Here is a 10,753-nt window from a genome sequence, read left to right as displayed (position 1 = left end):
ATATCATCATTGACAGACCAATGGTAATTCTGTTTTCCTAAAGTGAAAGTAATCTCTTTGGATTACTCTTTAGTGACAAAATAGTGAAAAAAAAATTGTTTATCTGCTATATTATTTGCTTAATTATCTGAATTCAAACCAGACTTTGATAAGAAATAGGACCAGACAGATAATTTTATTCTAGAAACTTTGAATTAACTTCTGCTTTTATACAGTTAAGCACAGTGATGCATTCTAAAGGCCAATACTATATCTTTACAGGAAAGCAGGACCATTGATTATTAAAGTCACATTAAGATTTCTAATTGTTCTGTAGTTTTACAAATATATTTGAACTTTTGATTGATTACAATATTAAAGCATCAGTTACCATGGTGAGTCTCGAATTTAGAGTAATATATTAATACAAAAAATACTAAAATAATGCCTTCATCTTTGGAAATGGAACTAACCATTAATACATTAAGTGAGAATTGGAATTGTAAATATAGAACTTGATAGAAACTTTACTGTTCCAATTATTTATACAAGCTTTAAAGCATTTATTAATTCTTGAGTAACCTGCCAGGTTAACTATGCAGTTGCTACATGCAGCTAGAAATAGCAAACCAAAGCTGGCTAGTCTTTCTTCTAATAACAGGACAGATTTTCAGATTGTGCTTTGTTCATCATTCCAATTGGAATGTCTCTTTTGCTCCATCTGCCATACTGAAATTCTACCCATTTTCAGTCTTTAATGTGTTACCTTTTCTATGAAACATTTATCGTTTCATTCAACCAGTTCTAATATCTTAGCTCTGAACCCACAAATATTTTAGGTGTTCTTTTCATAGAGGAGCATTTATATTCTAGCTTAGCATATATTTATCTATGCACTTATCTAACTTCCCTTGTCCAGTGTATTTTTTTGATCGTCTTATATACTTTGTCTTCTATCTTGTTAACCCTTCTTCCTTCAATCAACCTCTCTGCCCCTTCTCAGCTTTTGAACTGAGTTGCTAAATTTTAGATGATTGTAAACTTTTAAAAAATATATTTTAATGTCTAGGAAATGATGCTTGTGCATTTTATACATAAATATGCATTTTAGCAGACTGAAAATATCAATAGTAATTCTACTTATAAATTCTGAGAGAGGCACTAAATCTTTGTTATAAAATTTTTTAACGTGGTATAAATTTTTTATTTTATTTTTAATTTGCAGAATTATCAGTTTAAATCAATGCAAATATTTTTAAAGCCCATTGATAGTTAAATATGGTATTCTCTGTATTGTATGCATGTAAGAAAAAAATATTTTATAAAGTTAGATTTTAAAGGGTAGACACACAAAATAACTTTGAAATATCCTAAATGAAATATCAATTTTATTTTCTCTTTTTATTGAAAAATAAATAAATAGCCCTTCATTAATGGGTCGAAACTATCCTAATCCATTAAAATTTATTTTTATATTTATTTAAACATCTGCTGTACATGACAAAATATATTGCTGTGACTGCATTTTATAATTTTCAAAGTAGGACTATTGTTTTATTTAAAATTATTTTTCTAGGGACAAAAAGAATACCTTTTAATCCAGATATAGATTTTTTTTAATATTAGACTATTTCTTTTTATATTTCCTGATTGGTTTAACAAACATGACATGATGAATATAAAGTATATATAATTTCTTCAAATGTAACTGATTCAGAATAAAACAGAATAGTTATGCCTTTTCATGTGACATTGTCTTTCTGGGTGTCTTACTTGGCTATATTAAAAATAAATTTTTATATCAGTTGGAATTATATAATTGCTGAGCTAACTCACACAATTTAAGATCAGATATTATTTCATGACATTATACATATATAGCAAATAAGATCTAATGAGACTTATTAGGTTTCATATATATTTATTTTAATTTATCAGCAAAGATAAAAAATAACCTTACTTTTATACAGTAGCCCTTCTTTATCCATGGGGGATACATTCTAAGACCCATAGTAAATACCTAAAACTGTAGATAGTACCAAACCTCATATATATATACACTGTTTTTTTGTAAACACATATTGATGATAAAGTTTAATTTATAAATTAGGTACGGTAAAAGGTTAACAATAATAACTAATAATAAAATAGAACAACTGTAACAATATACTGTAATAAAAGTTATCTGAATGGTTTTGGGGCCATTATTTAGTAAAATAAGGGTTACTTGTACACAAACACTTCAATACCAAGACAATTGATCTGATAACCAAGGTAGTTACTAAGTGACTAATAGGTGGGTAGCATATTCAGCCTGGATACACTGGACCAAGGGATGATTCAAGTCCAGGACAGAACAGGACAGAACAAGACAGCTAGAGATTTCATCACACTACTTAGAACTGTGTGTAACTTAAAATTTATGAATTATTTATTTCTGAATTTTTTCACTTAAAATTTTGGACCCCATTTGATTATGGGTAGCTGAAACCGTAGAAGGTGAAACCGTGGACAAAAGGATAGACACACAGATGGCTGGTTTTATGGCCTGGTATCTTGTTTTCTAAAATGAAATACATTTTCATGTAAAAATATTCAAGTGTAAATCTTCTCCGCTATTATTCAGTTTGTCACATTTATTTCTCAAAATAGGTCTTTAATTTTGACTGTCTTTAATAACTAAATCACTTGAAAAATAAGGAAACTTATTTGTTCATTCTATAAATGACTATAAAATGACTCTATTAAACAATCATAGATAAGGTCCAGTAACAACTCATAGGAATAGGTTAATACTATTTTCTCAGCCAATGTGTATCAATAGTGAAAGAAAACACATTTTTTAAATCTGGAATTTGTGTTTCCAACAACTGTTAGAATTGAGAATAACAATCAATTATGGAACTTTCCATAATTAATAGTTTCATATCAGAAAGTGAAAAACTGAATGATTACTTTGATATTAAAAAATCAATTTAAATATTATATTTTTAAAATAGAAATATCAGACACATTTTTACTGAAAGTTACTAAATCTTTCCCTACATATTATATGTATATATAATACCATTGAGTTTATTTATTTTCAAGTAAAACAAATGTGATATTCAAATTATATTATTACTATAACTCAAATTACTCAAAAAATATGCACCATGAAAATTAAGTCTCCCTTCCTAACTACCTAGATATATTCCTCAGAAATATCCACTGTTAAGTGTTATTTATGAGTAGTTCTAGAGATAATCTCTACATGTACATATGGTCCTATGTTATTAATATAGAATTTCTTTATTCTCTTTGAGGATAGCAGGGAATACCATTGCATTAATTATCACAATTTATTTCACCAATCCTTTCTGAATGGGCATTTAGGTGCTTTTCAATCATTTACTATTATAAACAATGTTATGTTATCAAAGCATTTCTGTGAAGTTAGATTGCTAGATGTAGAAAGGCTGTATCAAATGGAGTTTTTTTTAAAGTTTAATGAACATTGCTAATTATTCCTTATGGAAATTAACCCTTTATGACTTGAGTTGGAAATATAATCCTCTCTCCCACAATGTGTGCTGTTTCTCTTTTTAGCTTGTTTATTTTACTATAACATTTTATTTTTAATTTTTTGAATTGGAATTTGTGAATTTTTGTCATTAATAACTTATGAGTTTTTTTTGTTATTCTTAAAAAAGTCTGCTCACTGCATGATAATTAATTTTTGAAATAAATTTCTCCCATGCCTTCTTTATACTGCATTTGTTTTATGTTTTACCTTTAAATATTTGAACTCCCTGCAATTTATTTTGTTACGGTGTTCAAAAGTAAAAAGACAATTTGTCTTTGATAGTTATCAGTTATCAAACATCACTTAACCAAATAATTTTGTTCCATTGTTTTTAAATGCCTGTGTGTGTGTGTGTGTGTGTGTGTGTGTGAATCAAACTTTGGTATAGCTTTGGGATCTATTTCTGAACTTTCTATACCATTCCATTGATTTGACAGTATATTTTACCCTGGGAAAATACTTTCTGTGATCAAAAATATTAAGAACAAAGAAAAGTTGAATGTAAAGAAGTCTAACATTTCTACTCATTTGTGTGAGACAGAGTTTATGAAGTATAACTGATAATATTTATAAAGAACATGACTATAACATGAATAAAAACAGAATGCCCATTAATATTGGGTTATTGATCAAGTTAGAATATTATAAAATGGTAAGATTCTAGATAATGGCCAGACAGAAAGTAAAAAGACAGGAGAGGTTAAAGAACTATCAGTCATGGTTACTAAATATACCCACTACGACGCTTCCATCTCAAGCTTCTAGGTGGATTTTCTTATGTTTCAACATTATTAGAATTTGTGCTGGTACCATTTATCAGCCCCGTCATTCACATTTCTCAAGAATTTCTCAAGAATTTCTCATTTTGAAAATAAAATAAATGACCTACCCTGATAGTCACTTAGATTTACTTAAGGAGACTGATATAACATATTGAAAAGCAATTTGAAAGTAGTAATACTATCAACAGCCTCAGTTATTCACAGCTTTAGTCAATGTTCCTGTTGTTTGTAATAAAGGGCAAGAAAATATTCCAAGATTTGTGAAATCTCATAAGCATTTAGAAATTTATTATAGTTTTATGTACAATAGCAAATTGATAGCCCAATAATAGGGGAATTGTCGGGTACATTCTGATGTATTATTTGTGTGAAAATGTGTAAATATTAATATTGATGTTTATAAGACCATACAAGAGTGAAACTAGCTTAAAAGAAAGGAATTTAAAAATTTATATAGATCAACTATGTTCGAGAAAAACCATACATACCAAAAAGCAAATACATATTAAAATGTAAATGCATAATTTTTGCTGTTTTTGTATTAAAGTGATAATTTGAGGTATAATATATTTTTTCACTGTATATATATTTCAAAATATAGAATCTTTATCATTTTAAACACACTAAAAATGTTCTGGTATATGAGATCTCTTTGACGCTCTTATTTCTTTGCTGAGGTTCTCTAGAGACTTTCATGAATATCAAACAGCTGGAGAGATCATCTGGGAACTGGAAGCCTGAATGCTGTAAGCAAACTATTTGAATTGAGTAAGTCAGATTCCTATCTATAAAACAATTTTTTAAAAAAGAAAAAGTTAAAAAAAAATTAAATTAGAATAGGGCATAGAAGTATCAATTAACCTGGCAAGTAAATTAAGTAGAAGTTGGTTAAGAGAGCTTCTGTAATACTATTCTCTTTGTTTCTGCCATTGACCTAGTTACAGGGCTCACTTATTTCCTTAGCTGATTCCCTTGAAAAAAATTATCTTCCAGTCATGCTTGGTTTCTTTGTCTAGGTTTGTCCCTCAGCCAGTAAGGGACAGAGAAAGACAGGGACTCCCAGGGAATGAAGCCTGATAAGCTGGAGAAGATTTTAAAATATTCGGTTACTGAAAAGTTACTTTTGATTTCTAAGATTTTATTGTTCCTGATAAACTGAGACAGGAACTGAGATAGGGAGAAAAGTTCCACTTTTTCTATGCTGTCCTCTGACAGGCACAGCACTGTGACGAGGAAGAGGTCTGACTTTAGTCAGATCATCATCCTACTAAACTCCACTGAAACCAAAACATACCAGGCAGTCCCATATGTCATAAGAATTAAAAACATGGCTCCCATTTCCTAAGGATGCTTTTACAGAAAGCTTTCCACTGTAAAACTTTATGATTTGAATCTTCATAGCCAACAGCAGAGAACATGTTCACTGCCTCAATTATATATCATAACAATCACAATAGAAGCTGACCTTCTAGCCCTTTACAGTCAAGACAAGAGAGGGAATAGGCCTACAGAACAAATTGTCTGCTATTCCTCTGACCACCTGGCTCCTCCTGGGTTGTAGAGTCCTGGGAAAGTATTGAGACATGAGGAAAAATATACATCACAGCCCAAGAAGACCTAAAAACTAGAACATTTCAGTAAGGTCTAGAGACATGAGTATAGTCCTTGCCTAATCAGGGCAAAGTGAGTGCTGTCAAGAAGGATAAGAGTAAGAAAGAAAAAAATAGCAGGGATTTCCAGTATCCTAATTCCACTTTCTCACTCCACTAGTCAGATTACTCTTTTCCTTAACTTTGTTTGAGCATCCTCTATTGTTGGAGACTGGCGTGACAAAAAAAGGGGTAAAAGTAAAATGTCCCCTACCTCTCCTCAGTTAAATATAGCTAAAACATAAAGTATAAAGAAGAGAGTAATAGAAGAAATTGAGCTGACAGACTGAGGCCAGATCTCAAAGGGCCTTGTATGCCACAATAAGAAATTTTAATTTTATTATTCAGGCAGTAGGGAGAATCACAAATTTTCAGTATTGAAGTACCATGATGAGACCACTTTTTAAAAAGACTCTGCAACCAAAGAAGATAAATGGCCAAAAAAATGAAAAAAATGCTCAACATCATTAGTCATCAGAGAAATGAAAATCAAAACCACAATGAAATGCCAATTCACACCCATTAGAATGGCTATTAAAAACAAACCAATAAACCATAAAATAGCAAGTGTTGGCCACGATATGGAGAAACTAGAATTTTTATACACCGTTGAGAAATAGAGGTTGTAAGTTGTGAAGTCATTATGAATAATGTGTGGCAATTTCTCAAAATGTTAAATACAGAGTAATCATAAGACCCAACCATTCCACTCTTGGGTATATACCCAGGAGAAACAAAAACACGTTCTCACACACAAAAAAACCTGTACACTAATGTTTATAGCAACATTATTCATAGTAGCTAAAAAGTAGAAACAATCCAAATGTCCATCAACTGATGAATGGATAAACAGAATGTGGTATACCCATATGATAGAATATTATTCAGCCATAAAAAGGAACAAAGTACTGATATATGATACAATGAGGATGAACCTCAAAAACATTACGCTAAATGAAAAAAGCCAGACACAAAGACCCACATGTTGTATGATTCCATTTATGTGCCATGTTTAGAATAGGCAAATCCATAAAGACAGAAAGTCAACTAGTGGTTGGCAAGAGATGGTGTACAGGTAAGTTGAAAAGTACAAGATTTAGGGTGATGGAAAAGTTCTGTAATTAGATAGCGGTGATGATTGTAAAAAAAAAATAAATTAGATAATTCTTAAGGTCTTTTCAGCTTGGTTAAATTATGTAAGGTAATGCATTCAATGGATTTAGTACATGCACAACAAATATTAGATACTTATTGCAATATCTTGGCTCTATTCTCTTCATTTTATCTCTGGTAGAACGTACACAAGGTTAAATTAAAATAACCCACTAACTGACAAAAGAGGGAGTTAAAACTTAAAACACTACCTCTTTCAACATTTTCACTCTCGTCTCTCATTTTTTTTTTTTTTTTCAGATTAGGATAGGGCTATAGGGTTGTTAGTATGGGCCTTGATAGACAAAGGAGTCATGGTTATGTTAGCTAAACAATGTAAGGCCAGGAAAACCAAACCAAACAACAACAAAAAAACATCATTTGTGTTTCCATACAGAAAACCTATACTGGAAATAGAGGTGGGGAGGAAAGTAACTTGTATTCATCATTTTTATATTTCTCCAGTGTCTAACAGAGATTAGCACCTACTAGTTGCCAAAAAAATGTTAATAAAATCTGATATGTAACCAAAAGGCTAGAATAGCTCCTGGAACATTAAGAGCTGTTCTGTAAATGTTAACTATTATTATTGTAAGTCATGAAAGAAAAGTGAAGTTTCTATCCTTGAGTAAATTATGTTTACAGACCATATTCAAAATGAACACTACCCCTTTCCCTTATTGTAAATAATAATTTATAATGTAAGTATAATTATTATAATTATATATATTATAATGTAAGTATCTTTGAAGGTATATGTCATAACTGTCTATTGCTCAGCACAAATACATTGGCATTCATACAGCTCACATTCAAGATAAGATTTTTCCATTCTAAATTGTATATTTAAAGTTTTTTTCCCCCTCACTCAAAGTAACATTTGTCATACCCCAGATAAGAGAGTAAAGAAAGCTTTATACCTTTGCAGAACTGGAACTGAGATTTTAAAATGTTTCTTAGCATAACATTTCAGGTATATGAAATTTTCATGAGTCATTCTTCTCTAGTAAGGGCAGGTGTTTTTCATAGTGATTGTTAATGATTTTTCTGCTTTCCATGTATAGATCACTGAGCAAAAAACTAAATTACCTTAAGGGGAAAAAGCCAAAACATGGACAGGAAGCTATCTATCTTTTTATCATCATCCACCGACTCCTGAGGTCATCTTCCAAATGGTTATAAAGTGCACTAACGTCAAATACGGAGAGGAACGCAATTTCATTGGGGATGGGGGGATTGGGTAATGCTAACTGGGGTTTATCATTCTAAAAGTAGGACAGACTGCGAAAGGAAAATGTGCTGAGTTAGACATTTCACTTCAAATCATCCTGAGCCGTACGGCTTTCTGCAGTAATTCCCAAATCTTTCTCCACGACAGAATCACAAAGAGTACTTGTTAATATACAGATTCCTGAACTTCACCCTGGAGAATTTGATTGAAGAAGTCTGGATTGTGGCCCCAACCTTTGTGCTTTTAAACAGCTATCCAAATGTTTCTAAAGCAATGACATTCAAGTGTGGTTTACAAATTTTAGCAGAGCTGGTGAGTAACTGAAGACTTCACCAAGCAAACATGAAAGGGTGTGAAGAGCAAGCATTCTCAAGAGGTCATTGGCTTTGAAAAGACATAACAGTTCTGGAAACAGAAGCTTGTTCAAAAGCAACTCCAGAGATGCAGACTTCTGCCCAAGGACAAAAAGTTTATTGCCCCATTTCTAGATAGTACTAAATCTGAGGTGAAAATAATAGAAATTAGGCTATTACGAAGACCACTGTGGCCATATGAGTACTGCAGATATTTTTGTGGTCTTATGCTTTTTTTCTTAAATATACTATTAAGAAGACTTACATATTAAGAATAATAAACTGTCCAAAGTGTTGTTTTCTTGGTTCAAATTCAATGTGATTTCTTCTACAAAATAGCAAAGGCGGTTCTCACTCAAGAAGCCAGACAAATTCAGTTCGAATTTGGATTCCAGCCCTTGTTACCTCTGTGATTATAGTCAAATTATTCAACCATTTTCTGCTTGAATTTTCCCAACTGAAAAACTGAGATTATAATATCTGACTTTTTGAAATACTTTAAAGATAAGAGATATAGTATGAAAAATACCTAGTATTGCAGCTGGCATAGAACAGCCTTTTATTATTATAGCAACTATTTTTACTATAATACTTTCTTAATCATATTACTTTTAAATATGTTAATGATAATAAAAGGAGCTTGCATCATTCTATTTGTTTAAAAAAATTTAAGTGCTCACCAGATTGAAGAGTAAATGATGATGTAGTTTTTATTGTCAGTGTTTCGGGATTATTTACAGAGTATCTATGCATCCCATTGTCATTTCAGTTGGGTAGTTATACAATTTGCACTACATTATAAATACTCACTTAATATATTTTATTACAATCTAGCACTGAAATTAATTTTTTGTGTGTGTGGAAAAAAGAGGACACAGATATGAAATGAGATACAAGTTTTATAAGCAATGCATGCATTCTTCTTTGGAGGATGACTATGTGTTTACACTTAATTTGAGGCAACCAAAACATTTTATAAAACTTAATAAGTCGAGATAAAGTTGCATTATATTTGATTTTTGAAACTCATTATGAAGGGATTCCTTATTCAGAAAACAGACTATGCAATTAAAGGCAGTAAAAATGACAATCACCTCAGAATAGGCCACGGAATTTTCAAAGAGATGTCGGAGTGAATAACTTATGTAAAGTACTTTTCAGGCAACAAATGATAATTTGTCAAAAATATCTGACAGATTTTCAGGAAAAATTAATTTCCAGCAATATATAATTTAATTATGTTAAGGAATCAAGTTCTAGCAGGAGAGGTACTGATTGTTTATTTTCTACGATTTTCTTCAGGATATAGAGATCGAGTTCATAAATATTTGTTCTGAAAACCAGTATTTTACATAAATATAAACTAGACATAACTGCTAATTCTCAAGGGTGATGCAGAACAATTTATGAACTCTTAATGAGAAGACTTAAACTTCTGTTAGAAAAAGAAAGTGATGTAATTGTTACACCATGTAGAGTTTCTTTATTTCTCAAAAAGCTGTTATTGAGCAAATAAGTATTATTATATGTATAGTACATTTTATTTTGTAACAAATATTTTACAACACAACATCACATATGACAGAATCAAGATCCCATCTTCTAAAAGAAGCAAGAGACTGTTGACCATCTTCCTCTAATTTTACTTTACTTTAGTTGAGCTAGAGAGGAGGCAGTTTGTGACAGAACATGGCATATAACCAATTACATGATAGTCATGATACAATTGAGAAGAGATCAGGTCTTACCTTTCTCTTAATGTTACAATTGTAAAAAGATTGTTTCAACAATCAATATGTTGGAGATACAAGTGATAAAAACACCATAGGAAAAAAATCGCATGGCTATTATATTATATATCAATTACAATGATTGATAATAAAGTATTCCCAAATTGCTACAAAAAGATTAAATTATCTGCTTAAAGTGAACTTAATTTTTTAAAACTTTTTGAATATACACGAACAAATAAATAAGCAACTTTCCATATATAATGGAATTGGAGATGTAAAACGAGTTAAATGCTTGAAGCTTTGTTGCAG

This window comes from Pteropus medius, unplaced genomic scaffold, assembly GCF_902729225.1.
Source record: "Pteropus medius unplaced genomic scaffold, Ma_sr-lr_union100, whole genome shotgun sequence".
In the NCBI taxonomy this organism is placed as follows: domain Eukaryota; kingdom Metazoa; phylum Chordata; class Mammalia; order Chiroptera; family Pteropodidae; genus Pteropus; species Pteropus medius.
This window is presented reverse-complemented; position numbering follows the sequence as displayed.